This window comes from Ctenocephalides felis, unplaced genomic scaffold (assembly GCF_003426905.1).
Source record: "Ctenocephalides felis isolate EL2017-DRISC unplaced genomic scaffold, ASM342690v1 CF-g0.4_SCAFFOLD_01604, whole genome shotgun sequence".
NCBI classification, from domain to species: domain Eukaryota; kingdom Metazoa; phylum Arthropoda; class Insecta; order Siphonaptera; family Pulicidae; genus Ctenocephalides; species Ctenocephalides felis.
Window position 1 is genome coordinate 48,268,345 of NW_020537758.1, and position 19,047 is coordinate 48,287,391.

At 34.0% G+C, this 19,047-nt stretch overlaps 1 long non-coding RNA gene across 1 annotated transcript; it reads left to right on the forward strand.

Moving 5' to 3' along the window:
* The first annotated feature begins 11,934 nt into the window (after positions 1-11,934).
* On the forward strand, positions 11,935-13,303 carry LOC113373188. Its single transcript, XR_003366880.1, has 5 exons — positions 11,935-12,170; positions 12,234-12,303; positions 12,761-12,830; positions 12,891-13,119; positions 13,180-13,303. It is a non-coding gene; the product is annotated as an uncharacterized LOC113373188 (long non-coding RNA).
* Positions 13,304-19,047: the final 5,744 nt, after the last annotated feature.

The window sequence follows — 19,047 nt, forward strand, 5'->3', positions numbered from 1 at the left end:
AGAACGTCCTAGTACCCATAATTGGTGACTCCGGACGAAGTAAACAAAAGCACGTGACAGCTACAAAGAAATTTACTAAGGTAAATTATACGTTTAATTTTTTCGAAGATGTCGACTCGATCTACGCCCATCAATGAGGAAACAGCTTTTAACAGATCTCTGATCGATCTGGATCACGAGGCAAACTTAAACACGAGCAGTCCACGTGTTTCTAAATATCCAATTCCGGAGCAATCCAGAAAAATGATCAGCAGGAAGGCAGAAAAATGATCAGCAGGAATTAAAACACAATCGGCCAAGACCAAGAAGTGGCTCTCGACACAGGTCCAGGACACCTTCTCGTGGATCAGTTTGCTACTATCATTACAGATTTGGTGAGAAAGCCACAAAGTGTGTGGAGCCCTGCCTGCTCAAATCGTTAAACCGGACGGAAAACTAACTTCACCGTCATTAATTGGAGCATGCAATGACGGTGAAATAAATTCTGTTTGCTCTGAGCTCTGACAGACTAGTAGACAGAAAGACTTAAATCCAATTCCTTATAGATTTCGGATCAGTTTTATCCATATTACCAGCCCATAAGTTCGCTAATGGTCATGCCAAGGAAGAACTAGTTTCGTTTGCAGCAAACTCTAGCAGAATATCCACGTATGGCAAGAGAACTCTGGAGCTGGATCTATCACTACGCAGAAGCTTTAACTGGCAGTTTGTTGTTGCCGATGTAGCCACAGCCATTATGGGAGCCGATTTCCTAAGCAACTACAATCTGTTGATAGACTTGAAGGGCAGAAGATTAATTGATTCGACCACAGGCCTTACCTCTGATGGAAAGGTACTCAAGGCACAGCAAGTCAACATCTCCACTGTCAACCCGGCAGAGTCTTTCAAGGATTTACTGGCACAATACATTGCAGTAACAAAGCCGCAGGTAACCACCAATATTAAATCATGTCATTTTTCGCATAGGATAACCACAACAGGTCCACCGGTAGCTGCCAGGTTCAGGAAGATCTTCGGAGAAAAGACTGTTGCAGCTAGGTCCGAGATACAAGATCTCCTGAACAGGGGCATTTTGAGGCCTTCCAACAGTCCATGGGCAAGCCCTATTTACATGGTTCCAAAAAAGAATGGCACATTCAGACTGTGTGGAGATTATAGGAGGCTGAACGCAAACACGCTGCCCGATAGGTATCCTCCACCCTTAATACAAAATGTGTTTAATACTCTGCATCAGAAAACAGTATTCTCTAAAATAGACCTGGAAAAAGCCTACCACCAAGTACCCATGCATGAAGAGGATATTAAAAAGACTGCAATTATTACCCCATGGAGATTCTTCGAGTATCTATGTATGCCATTTGGACTCAAAAACGCCGCCCAGACATTCCAGAGGTTTATCAATCACATCTTCCAAGATTTTAATGCTGTTTTTATTTATATAGACAACATCCTGGTAATGTCCACTGACATGAATGAGCACCGTCGTCATCTTCAAATGGTTTTTGAGAGGCTACAGGAGTATTCACTCACAATCAATGTAGAGAAATGCGTCTTTGGTAAACATGAGGTAAACTTCCTGGGTTACAAGCTGAGTGCAGCAGGATATTTTCCTTCACCAGACAGAGTAGAGAAAAATATTAATTATCCAAAACCTTCGACAGTGATTGAACTACGAAGATTTTTGGGCATGGCAAATTATTATCGTAAGTCAATACATCAAGCTGCTAAAATACAAGGACCACTTTATGATTATTTGAAGTTCTCAGTAAAAAATGGCAAGACTTTAATTATATGGGATGACAAATCACAATCAGCGTTCAACAAACTTAAGGAAGCTCTGGCAAATGCAACTCTTCTTCATTATCCTGCAAGCATAGCAAACATTAATTTAATTACAGATGCATCCACTACTGCTATAGGAACTACATTAGAACAAGAACTTAATGGTGCCTGGCATCCAATAGGTTTCTTTTTGAAAAAGCTTTCATCTACAGAACAAAGATACTCCACAAATGATCGGGAATTACTAGCTATTTTTGCTGCAATCAAATATTTTGAACATCTCTTAGAAGGCAGACATTTTTTCATAAAAACTGACCACAAACCTATATCTTTTCAACAGAAACTAGAGAAGGCTTCAGATCGTCAGCGACGGCAGCTGGAATACATCTCACAATTTTCCACTGATATCATATATGTGAAGGGTGAACAGAACGTGGTTGCTGATGCCTTGTCCAGGATTAATTCCATTCAAATGCCTTCAAAGATAACTGCAGAGGAAATTTCGAAAGAGCAGAGCAAGAACGTTGAAATGCAGACTATATTAAATGGCAATACTTCTCTGAACCTACATAAGTTGTCATTAGACAGCCATCCAGTTTATTGCCACACTCAAGATAATCTTGTAATGCCCTATCTTCCGCAAAGTCTTTGCAGAACTGCTTTTGACACAATACAAGGAAATTCACAACCAAGCACATCACAAGAATTTAAACCACATCACTTGGAGTCAACGATGGATCCTCCAAGAAAGATTAAAACCAAAAAAATCTCCTTCAAATTATGAATTTATTTATTTTTAAAGATACTTCGTTTTTCAAAGGTGCCAGAATAAAATTCTGCGTATCCTTACTAATGCGCCTTGGTATATTTCGAATTTTTGTCTACATAAGGATTTGAAAATCTCAACAGTCAACGAAATGATCAAGATTAGAAGTTCATCTTTCAACAATAAATTAATCCAGCATACAAATCCTACAATTCAAGCGATTCACAGACCGATAAGAAGATTGAGCAAGAAATGGCCTTCCGATCTACCAAACACCTAGCCCATTGTCTGCACGCGTCCTGACGTAGTACGCGGCATACATCATCACGTCATCGTTCATTTATGTTATTATTTTTGTATTCTGTTTTAATTTAATTTTTATTTTAACTTTTTTCATTTTAAATTCAATGTATTGCATTTTTTGTTTTTTTGTATTTTTTTTGCTCATATCAATTTTGTAAATAAGACATTAAAGTCTTGATTAACAAAAATAAATTGTAAAAAAAAAAAAAAAATTCTTTTGAAGGGGAGTGAACATGTAGCGGACTTGACAGCTGTCAGTTGGCTAGTGATGTACACACAACTAAGTCAGTTATCTAGAACTTCGTATCTAGCAACCTGTTGCAGATTATGTTTCGGACAATCGAATAAACGGTTCTCTCTGATTTTTGTTTCCGCGATTATTGTCGAGTAAACTTATTGAAATGAATTGACATAAAAATTAAATATTACATTAGTTTCTTTGTACAGTCTGTAGTTATCAATAAACTCGCGTTATCATCGCGTTAATATCGTGGCACTTATTTCTATATATATATATATATATATATATATATATTAGGGTGGTCCTTAAAATGGTCATTTTCGAATTTCCTTGCTCCCAGGGGCTCAAATGGTTCCAAATAGATAAAAAACAATTCTCTGAAAGTTTTAGCTCTTAATATTAACGTTTAGATAGAGCGCAATTCAATTAAAGTTTTGTATGGAAATAACATGAAAAATTTTCAAAAATATTAAAAATATTTTTTAGATGTAATTTAGCGATCAAATGAATGAATAAAACTCATTCATTTGTCGCTAAGTTATATCTAAAAGATTTTTTTTAAATTTTCAAAATTTTTTCTATGCTCTTTCCATACAAACTTTGATTAAATTGCGCTCTATCTAAACGTTAATATTAAGAGCTAAAACTTTCAGAGAATTGTTTTTTATCAATTTGGAACCATTTGAGCCCCTGGGAGCAAGGAAATTCAAAAATGACCATTTTAAGGACCACTCTAATATATATATATATATATATATATATATTTGTGTGTAAATATTTGTAAAAAGATGCTTTCAATTTGGATGCAGAGGGCGAATAATCCTTTAATGGATGACCTAACTCTTCGATTTGTGGCACAAGACGAAGATAATTTGAAATCGAAACCAATTAGAAGTGTCTCCTTTACGGCAATAACAGAATAGTTTTCAAGTCACTGGAGAAAGCTCTCATACAGAACCAGAAGAACAATCTGCAACTAGGACAAGGACAAGTAATTATAACTCTAAATACTTTAATACCATTTGCAAAAAAATATTAATAAATGAATCTTATGTTCTTAGTTAGGAGATGAAAGCCTAAAAACCTAAAAGGATTTTTACAGCAACACCAGTTTTCCGCAAAGGTATTTTTTCATAATAATTGCAGCAAAAATAATTTATATGATAATAACAATATCTTCAATTAATATGATATAACAATATATTCAATAGAAGTCCTTGGTGGTAGCTGCACATTGCCGCAGAATGCAGTGATAAGGCAAAGGCGTAGGAGTGCCTTAACACCCAGAAGATGTATGATACATCAAATTTTGTTTCGGGATTAAAAAGGATTAACAAACAATGCAATAATTTAAAGGATAAATTCCAAAAGAGTATACAATGTTCTGAGAAGTTTTCAAATAATCCGGAAACGTAAAATGTAAGGGCAAGAATTTTGATATTGTCTCAATTAAGAGAGCATACTCAAAGACCAGGCAGTTTATAAAGCGCAAGGGTTTAGTTATAGTTTTAACTAAACCTCCTTGCAATAAAAACTGGATTAAAACAATAGATGGGTTTGAGCTACAATTAGTATAAATTAAAAGTAGTTTAGGGTTTTGGTTACTTACGTTTAAAAAAAACACTTATACAGAAACTATTCAAAGATTTCGTCAAATATAACTTTATTAATGATTGATTAGATAGCAAAATAACTATTAAATGAAGAGATAATAAACAAGAATGTCTCGTAAATGAATTTTAATCCTAGGAATTTAGTTTTATCTCAATTTGGATATCAATATATATATTTTTTGTTTTTAGGATTATTTTGTTTGGAGAGTATTCGTTCTTTTTTAAAAATGTGCTGTTCTTTTTATCCTTTTAAATTATTGCATTACTTGTCATTCCTTCTAAATTTGTCATTCCATCGTCAATACCCCTGCGCTTTTCACTTCTTAGTTTTTAAGTTTTTAATATATTATTATTAGTCGTTAAGTAATTAATATAAATAAGTTATTTCTCTTTAATTTGTAGTACTTTAAAAATATGTCTGTAATATACTTTAATTAATAGTAGTCAGTTATTTCTGTTTAGTTTATAATTCTTCAAAAATATGTCTGTGATATATTTGAAAATATATTTTGTATTTCGTATCTTTTGTTCTTATTTCAAATCATTAATTTTTTCAGATTTTTGGGCTGTATTGATTTTATGTACAAATGTAGAAGTAATACCAGGGGTTAATTTACATACTGTATGTACATGTGCTGCCATGTAGTGATCAATTCGTAAATTAAAATGAGTGTAACGTCAAATCACCCGAGATAGCGATCTATTTATGCTTATTTATCTATGGCCGAATCCGCCAGAGGAAAAACAATTTCTTAATACCTATAATTAGTCCAGTCATTTGGTCGTCTTGCCGGTACAGTACTCCGGGAATTCTGAAAATTGGTAATCTTATAGATTTCGAGGTGCTCTTTACGAAAATCAACTTTGCTACCTCAAATTTGAACGGCAAGTTGCCGCCATATTGAAAAAATGGCGTCAAAAAACAGCTTTTTTAAAATATCTTCTTTCTGGCTCAATCTACGATAAAAGTATCTATGTACGAATTAAACTAGAGAAAATTTCCTACAATTCCTTAGAAAACCGTTTTTTTGTAAAATTGATAGTTTGAGAGTACGGCCGCCTCAAAGTCTTTGCTGCTCTCGCCGTAGTATCAAATCTGTCCATATATGACAGCACTTCGAACTTGACCACATTCTCTCTAATAATTAATATTTTCAATATTAAATTGAGCGAATAAGATCTAGAAATAAAATAATTCGAATATTTTTCTGTTTTTTTGCTGATTTTTTAACGCTTCAAGCTACTTGAAGCTATAAGGTGCAAGTATATTTACAGCTACTTTGCCATTGAAGTGTTAAAAATTTAGCAAAAAAAAAACGAAAAATATTTGAATTAGATCGCTTAAGATCTTATTCGCTTAATTTAACATTGAAAATATTAATTATTAGAGAGAATGTGGTCAAGTTCGAAGTGCTGTCATATATGGACAGATTTGATACTACGGCGAGAGCAGCAAAGACTTTGAGGCGGCCGTACTCTCAAACTATCAATTTTACAAAAAAACGGTTTTCTAAGGAATTGTAGGAAATTTTCTCTAGTTTAATTCGTACATAGATACTTTTATCGTAGATTGAGCCAGAAAGAAGATATTTTAAAAAAGCTGTTTTTTGACGCCATTTTTTCAATATGGCGGCAACTTGCCGTTCAAATTTGAGGTGGCAAAGTTGATTTTCGTAAAGAGCACCTCGAAATCTATAAGATTACCAATTTTCAGAATTCCCGGAGTACTGTACCGGCAACAGCCTTTTTTGCACCAAATGACTGGACTAAATAGTCTACTCGTATATTCTGCGGCGGGAGTTACGGAACGAATCAGTGACTTGTAAAGTTAATCATGAAAAGAAGACCACGCTGTAAAAAAGACTCTGTGGTGTAATGCTTAGGCGATCTGTTTCGAGTGGACAGGATCGAGGGTTCGAACCTCCGCTGTGAACAACCTAATACACAGCAATAGTGGTATCAATTTTCGCTGGGGAATATATATTTATAACATGTTTCCAATTAAAATGCACATGTCCGGCACTACTGCGGCTTAAAATGCCAAAGAAAACATCTTTCACAGTTGTTACCTGAATCGAGTTGGAGTTTAAATCAGCTCTCGGACATGCCCTAGGACTGTACTTTCTATTAATATTATTAATATATTGAATTCATAAATCTAATATAATGAGCTTATTATCATAAGACTCTCGTAGTTTTTATTATTTTCTGTAAACATTTTGAATCCAGGGCTGTGCCTGGTCAGCGTGCAGTGCACAAAACAACAAATTCAAAGGCAGCGATAACAAAAAGTGGTCGTAATAAATAGCTGTCGCATTAAAAGTCTACTGAATTAAAAGGCGGCCAACTCATTCGCTGCCGTATTGAAAGTCCGCTGTATATATCTAAAAAATCACCGTAGTAAAAATAAGCCAAAATCGGCCGTATTTAATGCGAGATCGAATCAAAAACAGGCAACTCTAAGCTCTGTTCACAAATAATTTTTAAGTGTATAAACTTGGTGTAAGTGGCAAGTTGCGTGAACTCTCCAACATGTGTAAATCCACTTAAATATAAAAAATATATTAATTCAAGAGTACATTGCAATGTGAAAAACTATCGCAATTCTTGCCTTGTCATGTTCGTTCGTTCATGTGCATTCATACCATAGAACATTTTTGTACCTGAGAAATGTATGGGGACTAGCAGTCCATGTATATAAGGTCTATGGTTAAAACAGGTAAAATAATAGGAGGGCAAAGCGGGCGCTGAGAATCCCTGATAATAATGTATATTAAATTATTACTAAGAAAAATGTAATTTAGATATTATAATTACTAAAAACCTATTAAAATATAATACGAAATTATAAAAATTGTAGGCAACATTATTGGAACAATTAGAAAAAATCCAAGGTAGTACGTATTGTACTTTTACCGCGGATACTATATATTAATTTTTTCTGAATTTGTTGTACCGTTTAAAAGATTTCAATTTCCAAAATAGTGTGGAAATTAAGACCATCATTTTATTTAAAGCAGTTAAGAACAATTAACATCACTCATATTGATTTTGGTGTGAAGAGTAACTTAAAAAACATACTTATTATTTTTAGGTAAACTGTATATATTAGTAAAGGATTGTAAAAATTGTAGACGTGGGTACAAGACAACGTCTGTCGGATCATCTAGTATATATATTAAAATTTAATTTATTTTTTTATGTAATTTATTTATCGATATCCAGGTAGAATTTTCCCAACATTGTATTCTCCTCAGGAAATTGTTTTCTCCATTCGCCTTTAAAGTATATGACGTTCAACAGCACCATAAACATCCGCTGGAGCAAAATAAATTTGTCAATATGTGATCAAATAAAAATCAATTTTATTAAAAATTCACCACCTTCCGTGGTTGACCAATTCCGTGATGTGTCCTCTTGTAACATTGGCGACCCACTGATTTATAATGGCAGCACTATCGTATTTGGTGACAGTACCATCACTGTTATTTTTATTTATTCCATTTGTGAAATCTAAAGACCCGATATCCGAGTCGTAGAACATTTTGGCAATCGCGTTGAAGCGTTGCCTTGGCTGGATCATGTGGGAAATGTAAATCCTGGTGTCGAAATCTAGATGGTAGGCAGGATTCTTGGCCTGGAGGAATAAATTGTAATAAAAATATTAAGTAAATTAATAATGTTTGAATGTATTCAACCTTTAGTGAAGCTATAATTTTTCCTGCACGTTCCCTGTTGCTCTGGTAACTATCAGGAAGGGAGAGTAGTCTCAAAATTTCCAGCTTTTGTCTGATATTTTGGCCTGCAGTAATATGAATTTGAGAAATATATAATTATCTTTACGAGCATAAAAAAAGCTAAAGTTATGCAACGTACATTTAAACAAGATTTTAAATTTATGTATAGCATAGTATTACAGTGTGTATATATTTACTTGCGTTCTTATATACCAATAACTTTATAATGTTTGTGATGTGTATTTTCACATTTTTAAAAATAAATTTTTAAATTTTCTATATTTTGAAAATTGGTTTTATTTTATTATGAACACCATTTAAGCTGTTATAAAATTATTAATTATTGAAATACACTTGTAAAAATTGTAATGATCAATTAAAATAATCATAAAATGGGAAAAGTAGTATTTATTATATGTTATTCATTTAATTGTTTTTCAACTTTGCAAAGGAGTGGTTTGTTTTCACTAGATAATTCAAATTGCTTTATATTTTTCTTTTGACCTTGGTTTGATTTTTTTCTTGGTTTGACTTCCCGTAGGGTAAGTTATAGTAATCGCAAAAAAATCGAAATTGAAAATATATATCTTTACGTTTCAGAGGTTTCTGAATATTTTGGCATACCTTAGGAAAAATGGATGTATGTGTGTGTGTTTGTGTGTGTGTGTGTGTGTGCGTAGTATGTATGTGTGTGCGGATACAAATTTTCGTTGACGATTTCGGGAACACGGATGAAGCAATTTGAATAATTTAATCCGTATTGATAAGGAGACGTGCTGATTAGTTTTTGGCGGAGGTAGGTCTAGCCGTTCCGAAGATATGGGGCAAAAAGTGCCAAAAACGGTACCTCAGTTTTTAATAGAACGGAGCGTTCGATTTTAATAATTCAAAAAACATTTTACTTGTATTGACAAGATGAAGATTTGATTTTTATAAGGGCAGGTTTAGTGGTTTCGGAGATATAACGAAAAAAGTAAAAAAAAGGCCATTTGGCGGTCAAAAATGATTATTAGACATATGCACATCAAATTATCAGATATTTTATAGAGATTTTAACAATAAGTATAAATTTTGTTTACATTCCTATGGGTTCCGTACCAATGTTTACCCGTTAGACAGCGACGCGGCGCTTGCGCGCTTTATATTTTGTCTCTATGCATTTAAAGCAGTATGATTGCTTTGAAAAAAGTTCAGATCTTTCAACATATGTCAAAATAAAGAAAACATTTTTTTTTTCAAAAAAAAAAGATTTAAAAAAAAAAAATTTAAATATTTTTTTTTTCATTTTTTTTTTCAAAAAAAAGTAATTTTTTGTCAAATTTATAGTTTCTCAAAAATCTTATTTTTTCGAAAATGTTACTCGTTTTTAAAACAAATAATAATTTTTGGTACGGGAAGTTCCAGCAATTTGCCTTAAGGCACGATGCCCTAATTGCCTTAAGACAGAATTCCACTTACAGCTAGTTCATATTTCAAAATATTTAACCAACTCTACTCTCAATAAGTACACAGTAAGACTCTTTTGCGCTAAATTTATTAGTTGACAATAGTTTTGTGGCTAGTTTGTATCATCATTAGTAATTTTATTGTAAACCAATAAGTCAAAACTTGAAAAAAAATTGTATGTTTGTATTTATATAATATTTAATGGCTGCACGTGTTGCAGGAATGTAGAACTAAATTTTCTACCAAAATTTAAAAGCAATTCCACAAAACTATTCTGATTTTATTAGAAAATTGCTTTTGTTAATAAATTTCAAAATTATTCATGTATATGAGCGATATATAAATAAAACAGTGAAAACTTGTCTGTATATTTAAAAATGTAAAAATATTTAAAAAAAATTGTACCCGAGAAAGGAAAAGCAAACAAGTGTACTGCAAAACACAGGTTAGTGAAAGAAAATAAAATTTATTCTACACCAAATTTATTTCAATAACCAACGACTAATTCATTGCAGTGTAAATTTTTAGAGAGTTTATTAAAAGAATGGAATATCGTTGTTTAATTTATTAAACCCTTATTGTTAAAATTGAAGATTCAAATGAACGTCGTTTCGATTTCAAAACAGAAGAGGCGTTCGAGTTTCTGTAACGCCATCTTCGACCGAGCGAACGTGCACGCTCTGCAGTCGCACGTCTACAAGTCTTTTGCACATCTATGCTTTGCGACTATAGGAGTTGGGAGAGGGAGTTGTCTATGGAGTTGTCATTGCTAGAGTTCATTTTCATCGTGGCGATTGCTGGAAGAACACAACGAGACGTCGTCGAACACGGACGAGCGGGCCTGACCCTTCGCTGTCTGTGGAGAACATGCGTCACCTGGTACGTTGTACTTGTGCTAATTATATTTCTCTTTGCGGATTTCATTTCGTGTTTTCGAGTTTTAAGATGTTTTAGATTTAATTGAAACCTTTCCTCATTTCTGTTTTTTTTTTTGGAAAACGTGTGCTCGATTTATGTAGTTTTTGCTCAAGTCGTACTACTGTCTAAGACGTACGCCGGATATATTTTATCTGCTTATTTTATTTTGCATCATTTGGTGCCCACTGTTAAATAAAACTACATATTATTAGTTTGTTGACTGAGCAAGAGTTCACAATTGAATGGCTGGCGGTCATTGTGCAGAAGAAATAATCGAAAGTAATAGTAAAAAGTTGTGAAAGTAAAAAATAATGACTGTTAAGTCATTTTGAGAATTACTATGAGTACATTTATACGTATCGTTTAATTTGAAGTCTTATTTACATCATTATCATCTGCTAATTCATTTCAATTTATAGATCAGAAGTATTGTGTAAATTGGATCACAATCATCATGACATAAAAAATTTTAAAGCAAAATTACTTTTCCATAAAAGCCATTTTTTGTTTTAAATGCATAATTTTAGTTATTGAAAAAAAGTTACAATTTGAACAACAAATTGCCAAAGAATAGTTACAATTTGAATGAATATAAAGATGCAAACAAAGACTATTCTGTACCTCGCTGGAGCGCTGCATTGCATACGAAGACAGCTTCGGTGACGCATCAACAATGACATTTAATAATGTACGTATGTATAAACAACTAAATTCAATAATAATTTGTGTATTTTGCAGGTGCGGCTAAGTTTGCGTTTGCTACTACCAGAGTCCTTCAATTTTTGTACGAACATTGTTACTGTGACGCCATGAATGTGGTATTTATTGGAATTGCATTTGGCACGAATAGATTTATTAAGCGGTGATTTTGTTCAAGATATTAATTGATCAATACTTTAGTTGTCACTATAACTTTTAGAAATTTACAAAATCATTAAGGCATTGAATTTCATGATTCGAATGATCACGATATGTCTTGCATGTGGGTTAATTTATTAGTTAGGTAGCATCAGTAGTTTTAATATTAATAATAACAAATACTAATACACTAATCTATTCAACTATTGAAAAATAATGTGGTCGTTTGAATCATTTGAGATTATGCAATGTAGATTTGACATATTACATTAGATTTTAATTTTCACTGTTTTCAATTCATGTTAATGCATTCCATATAAAACCAAGCGCAATTCTTAAACTGCTAGTAAATTTCTACATTCTATTTCTGGTCATCAAGATAAAATCATATGGAGGCCACAAGATATTATATCAAGCAAATTGTTGAGTATCGAATGGCCAAATATCGAGTGAAAATTGAACACTGACTCACTTCACCGGGAATCGCTCTGAAAATAATTTAAAAAGTACGTTTTTATCCATAATCAGTATAAATGTGAATAATAAATAACATGTTTATTTTTTTTCAGGTTCTTTCAACTACTGCTGCTCTGCACACTGACCCCTTCACCAGGAATCGCTCTGAAAATAATTTAAAAAGTACGTTTTTATCCATAATCAGTATAAATGTGAATAATAAATAACATGTTTTTTTTTCAGGTTCTTTCAACTACTGCTGCTCTGCACACTGACCCCTTCACCAGGAATCGCTCTGAAAATAATTTAAAAAGTACGTTTTTATCCATAATCAGTATGAATGTGAATAATAAATAACATGTTTATTTTTTTTAGGTTCTTTCAACTACTGCTGCTCTGCACACTGACCCCTTCACCAGGAATCGCTTTGAAAATAATTTAAAAAGTACGTTTTTATCCATAATCAGTATAAATGTGAACAATAAATAACATGTTTATTTTTTTTCAGGTTCTTTCAACTACTGCTGCTCTGCACACTGACCCCTTCACCAGGAATCGCTCTGAATATAATTTAAAAAGTACGTTTTTATCCATAATCAGTATAATTGTGAACAATAAATAACATGTTTATTTTTTTCAGGTCCTTGCAACTAGTGGTGCTCTGCACTCACACTACTTCACCAGGAATCTTTCCAGAAACATTTTACCAGGTATGTGTTTATCCATACCAGTATAAATGCAAACATTTCTAAAATGTTTCTTTTTTGCAGATCTTCTCAATCCAACTATTACTGCCCTGAAGCTATTACATGTGAATGACTCGCAAGTGTTTTTTTTTAATAACTGCCTATAATTATGCATGATTAACTTAACTCTTATTAACTCAATAACATGACTAACCTCACTAACTTAATCAGTTATTATAAATACCACTTGTTGAGTTTTACTATGAAGGTTTTACTGAGATTGCTTGGAAGACGGGGCTGAATGATTAATCAGGTAATTTATTATTATAGTATATTTCATGAGACTTGTTACTAATTTGTTTTTTTTTTATAGGGTAAACGACAACTACAAGCCAAGTGGTGAACTCTCAAGTTGCTCATGAGTGAAAACAATAATTTCATCTACTAATTATGCTGTCCGTCCGTCCGTCCGTCTTGTCACCAGAGAAGATGCCTACTGTGATTCATTGAATAGTTAAGTGCCTAGATGTTAATGAAATAATGAATAAATATATTGTATTTGATTTAATTTGTTGTTTTAATTTAATTATGAGCCACTTTACGGCCAAATTACATTATGCTGTAACGTAAATTACAAAAATATTTAAACATGTCTAAATTTTAAAAATTTCTTGTGTTATTAATAGGGATACTTATTGAGTGCACTTTTTAGTGTAAACAATTGTGTAGAACAGCTTCTTTACTGTTTGCAACCATCTTGCTTTGACTCGGTAGAAACGCGCTGATAATAAACTTTGCTTTTTTGCAAACCCTTAAGTTAGTCGAGTGCCTTAAACATTTAATACGCCAGACGACTGATGTTTTCTCTTGTTTAAATATTTTAATTTCCATTATTTCTTTAAATGGTGCACTCTTTTTCTTAGCTATAAATATCACTTAATTTAATATCATACTGTATTATTATTAATATAAATATACATACTAGAGATGGGTAACTCACTCCGGAGTTATCACTCAGATACAACTCCTACCTCGGAGTGAATCCGAGTGGAGTTGTCTCGCCGGATTTGTCATATCCGACTTCCCTAAACTGGTTGTTTTTTCAATGATTGTTGTGATTGAATTTTGAAGGACCAATTGTAAAATACTATAATTTGTAACTAGTAATATTTATTTTATGTTAATAACAAGTTATAAGTGTATTTACAATAATTTTAATATGTTTGTTGATAACGTATTGATTGATTTTATTTATTATGTGATTTTCGACTGATGATTTTTTGATTATATATCAATCTAACCGCATGCTTTAATTGGCGCGAACACTGGTACTAAGGAAGCTGTCGCTTTCTCGTCTTCTAAACAGGCAGTTTTATGACCTTTTAGGTATACGTTTTTTTCCAGAAAATACAAAAATATTACTTCAAAGATACAGAACAATGAAATTGTGTTCAATTGTGAATAACTCCAATGTATAATTTATTGAATAGTAAGGGGTCATATTTCTAACTACGACAATCTTTGACCGTGAATTTGGACACATTTAGTCTGTTTTTTCCATAGCCTGAAATAACAATACTTTTAGAGTGTAAAATATATCAGTGACGTCAATGTATTTAAGCAGCAAAAAATATTTATATTATATTATTACTTTTACACAATTATATAATTGTATAAAAGTAATAATATGCTAATCGAACTACCTGATATAATATTAATTCTCGAATGGAAATAGCAGAAGAAAAAATTATAAAGCAGAAGTAATATTATTTGATGAAAATATTTTATGATAAATGTTTTGCTTTTATTACAAAGTTTACTACGTTATTTTTATATAAAATTATTCCAAAAAATCAATTATTTTCTCATCAAAAGAAAGTTTTGCGTTTTTACTTTGGTCAACACTGTTAAAATTACGAGTCGTTGAGTCGATCATGTGGTCGACCGAAAAGTTTTAAAACTCGTCATTTATTTGTGAATTTTTTAGAAAAATTATTTTATTATTATAATTGTAATTTTATTTTATTCATAAATTTTCATTTAAAAAAATTAAATGGGATTTGGCAAATCCTTAGATGCATAAACAACGCACTTCGACGCATTTGTGTCGAGTATTTCGGTTTCAAAGTTGTCGGAGTCGTGGAGTTGTTAAGCGGATATAACTCCTTCCTGAAGCGGAGTTAAATCCGAGTCGATCCGGCTTCGGATATGATAAGCCCATCTCTAATACATACTATAATATATTATAGTTAATGTATTTTAGTCATCTTCATTACGGCAATTGTAAGAATAAATTAATATAATTGTATTATTAAATACTGTGATACATTAAGAGTTTTGAATAAAACTAACTGAACTTTATTTGGAGTGTTTCATTTCACACCATTTTCAGTGATATATATTAGAAACATAAGATACAGGTACAGGTATTATAAACTGATAAGCTAATGTTATTATGAACATTAATATGCTCAATAATTCGTTCTTCGAAGAGGATTTAATATTTTGAATAAATTTTATATAATATAATTTTTGTAATCTAATTCTATCATGATCAATAAAGTTAATGTAGTTATAACTTTGGCCATTTTAAATAGACTAATCTATGGTTTTTCACTCATTTCAATCATGTCAAAAATATTAACTTAAATTTTTCAATCACTTTAATCTGTATTATTATTTAAAGTCTTAATCAGATCATTTGAATTAATATACCTTGTATATTGGTCAGTTTTCTTAACTATAACTTATAAAAAAAATTAAGTTTTCAGTGTTGGTGTTATTTTCTTCTTTTCGAATATCTTTATCAATACTAATATATCTTTATTTTGATTCGCGTAATTATTACATTAATTACATTAATATTCCTATCATATTGACGCTACCATCTCCTACCTTACTTCACACTACCCTACCTTAACCCCAATACTTACCCACGTTAAGAACTAATACTCTTACCTTGCTTACCTCTACCACGTCTCGATCCTGCTACCACGTCCTCTCCAGTGACTCCCAGCTCCTAACGCGCGACGCCACGACGATCACATTAGTAAACCGTTGCAAAGTAGATGATATTGTATATTTTAAACAAAAAAAAACTAACAGGTCATATGGCCAAAAAAAAGTTGATTTTGTGTGGCCTCTGTTGGCGTAATGGATAGATTGATGGCATCGTACCTTAAAGGTACCGAGTTCGAATCATACCTCAGGACAAAAAAAGAGTATTGTTCACGTTGTGGTATTTATTTAGTGTTGAATAACACAAAATTAATATTTAGATATAACAAACTAACAAGTCATGAGGCCGAAAGAAAGCAGAATCAATGTGGTCTGTGCTGGCGTAATTGGTAGAACGATGGGTTCGTACCCAAAGAGTGCCGAGTTCGAACCATACCTCGGGACAAAAAATGGAAAGCGTGGTATTGATTATTTATTGTAAGATAGCACAAATATAAAATTTGGATTTAATAAACTAACAGGTCATGAGGCCGAAAAAAAGCAGAATCGATGTGGCCTGTGTTGGCGTATTGCTAGCGTGCTAGCTTCATGCCAACAGGGTACCGAGTTCGATTCATACCTCCGGACACAAAACGCAAAATAGCGTGACTGTTGACGCTGTGGAACGAGGTATGCACGGAATCACATCCGTTCGAATTTGAAACCCCAGGTATGCTCCCCTCGATCTCGATTGAGAGGAGAGATACGCGCGAGAATCCCGTATCATCCCCTAATGAACCCGCAGCAGCCCCGAAAAGGGGCGAGGGGGGATTATAGGGGGGTGTGGGGTTCGCGAACCCGCAACCCTGTGGTCCCGCCCTCGAAAAAGGGAGAGGGGGGACTATAGGGGGGTGAGGGTTCCGCGCGACGACCACCACTGGGTCGCGCCGATTGAAAAGCTGGGTGCGTCACAGGTTGGGTCGGGGTGCGAGTCCCCGGAGCACCCTCGAGAGCGATGATGGGGGTGTGGGGTGGGGAAAATGCGGTGACGAGGAAAAAAGGGGTGGAAAGATATGAGGAGGGAGAGATAGGGAGGGAGAGATAGGGGAGAGATAGGGTGGTGGGAGAGATAGGGAGAGATGAGAGATAAGGGAGAGGGAGAGAGATAGGGGAGGAGGAGAGAGATAAGGGGAGGGAGATGAGGGGGAGAGATAGTAGGGGAGGGAGAGAGGGGGGAGAGATGAGAGGATGGATGAGGAAAAGAAAGCGATAGGCGAGACTAAACGCATTTACAAATGTGTTAAGTCTGCGACGTCGCTCCATCCTCCCTCGGTCTCTCTCTCCATCTCTCCCCTCCTACCTTATCACTCCCCTCATTATCTCTCCCCCTATCTCTTCCACCACCCCTATCTCTCCCCCTATCTCTCCCCCTATCTCTCTCCCACATCCCTATCTCTCCCTCCTCATATCTTTCCAACCCTTTTTTCCTCGTCACCGCATTTTCCCTCACCCACACACCATCATCGCTCTCGAGGGTGCTCCGGGGACTCGCACACCGACCCAACCTGTGACGCACCCAGCTTTTCAACCGGCGCGACCCAGTGGTGGTCGTCGCGCGGAACCCTCACCCCCTATAGTCCCCCCTCTCCCTTTTTCGAGGGCGGGACCACAGGGTTGCGGGTTCGCGACCCCACACCCCCCTATAATCCCCCCTCGCCCCTTTCGGGGTGCTGCGGGGTTCATTAGGGGATGATACGGGATTCTCGCGCGTATCTCTCCTCTCAATCGAGATCGAGGGGAGCATACCTGGGGTTTCAAATTCGAACGGATGTGATTCCGTGCATACCTCGTTCCACAGCGTCAACAGTCACGCTATTTTGCGTTTTGTGTCCCGGGACTGGTAACACAGGCCACATCGATTCTGCTTTTTTTTGGCCTCATGACCTGTTAGTTTATTAAATCCAAATTTTATCTTTGTGCTATCTTACAATAAATAATAAATACCACGCTTTCCATTTTTTGTCCCGAGGTATGGTTCGAACTCGGCACTCTTTGGGTACGAACCCATCGTTCTACCAATTACGCCAGCACAGGCCACATCGATTCTGCTTTCTTCGGCCTCATGACTTGTTAGTTTGTTATATCTAAATATAATTTTGTGTTATTCAACACTAAATAATACCACAACGTGAACAATACTCTTTTTTTGTCCTGAGGTATGATTCGAACTCGGTACCTTTAAGGTACGATGCCATCAATCTATCCATTACGCCAACAGAGGCCACACAAAATCAACTTTTTTTTGGCCATATGACCTGTTAGTTTTTTTTTTGTTTAAAATATACAATATCATCTACTTTGCAACGGTTACTAATGTGATCGTCGTGGCGTCGCGCGTTAGGAGCTGGGAGTCATGGAGAGGACGTGGTAGCAGGTTCGAGACGTGGTAGAGGTAAGCAAGGTAAGAGTATTAGTTCTTAACGTGGGTAAGTATTGGGTTAAGTAGGTAGGGTAGTGGGAAGTAAGGTAGGAGATGGTAGAGTCAATATGATAGGAATATTAATGTAATTAATGTAATAATTACGCGAATCAAAATAAAGATATATTAGTATTGATAAAGATATTCGAAAAGAAGAAAATAACACCAACACTGAAAACTTAATTTTTTTTATAAGTTATAGTTAAGAAAAACTGACCAATATACAAGGTATATTAATTCAAATGATCTGATTAAGACTTTAAATAATAATACAGATTAAAGTGATTGAAAAATTTAAGTTAATATTTTTGACATGATTGAAATGAGTGAAAAACCATAGATTAGTCTATTTAAAATGGCCAAAGTTATAACTACATTACTTTATTGATCATGATGAATTAGATTACAAAATTATATTATATAAAATTTATTCAAAATATTAAATCCTCTTCGAAGAACGAATTATTGAGCATATAATGTTCATAATAACATTAGCTTATCAGTTTATATACCTACCTGTATCTTATGTTTCTAATATATATCACTGAAAATGGTGTGAATGAAACACTCCAAATAAAGTTCAGTTAGTTTTATTCAAAACTCTAATGTATCACAGTATTTTAATAATACAATTATATTAATTTATTCTTACAATTGCCGTAATGAAGATGACTAAAATACATTAACTATAATATATTATAGTATGTATTAGAGGGGCTTATCATATCCGAAGCCGGATCGACTCGGATTTAACTCCGCTTCAGGAAGGAGTTATATCCGCTTAACAACTCCACGACTCCGACAACTTTGAAACCGAAATACTCG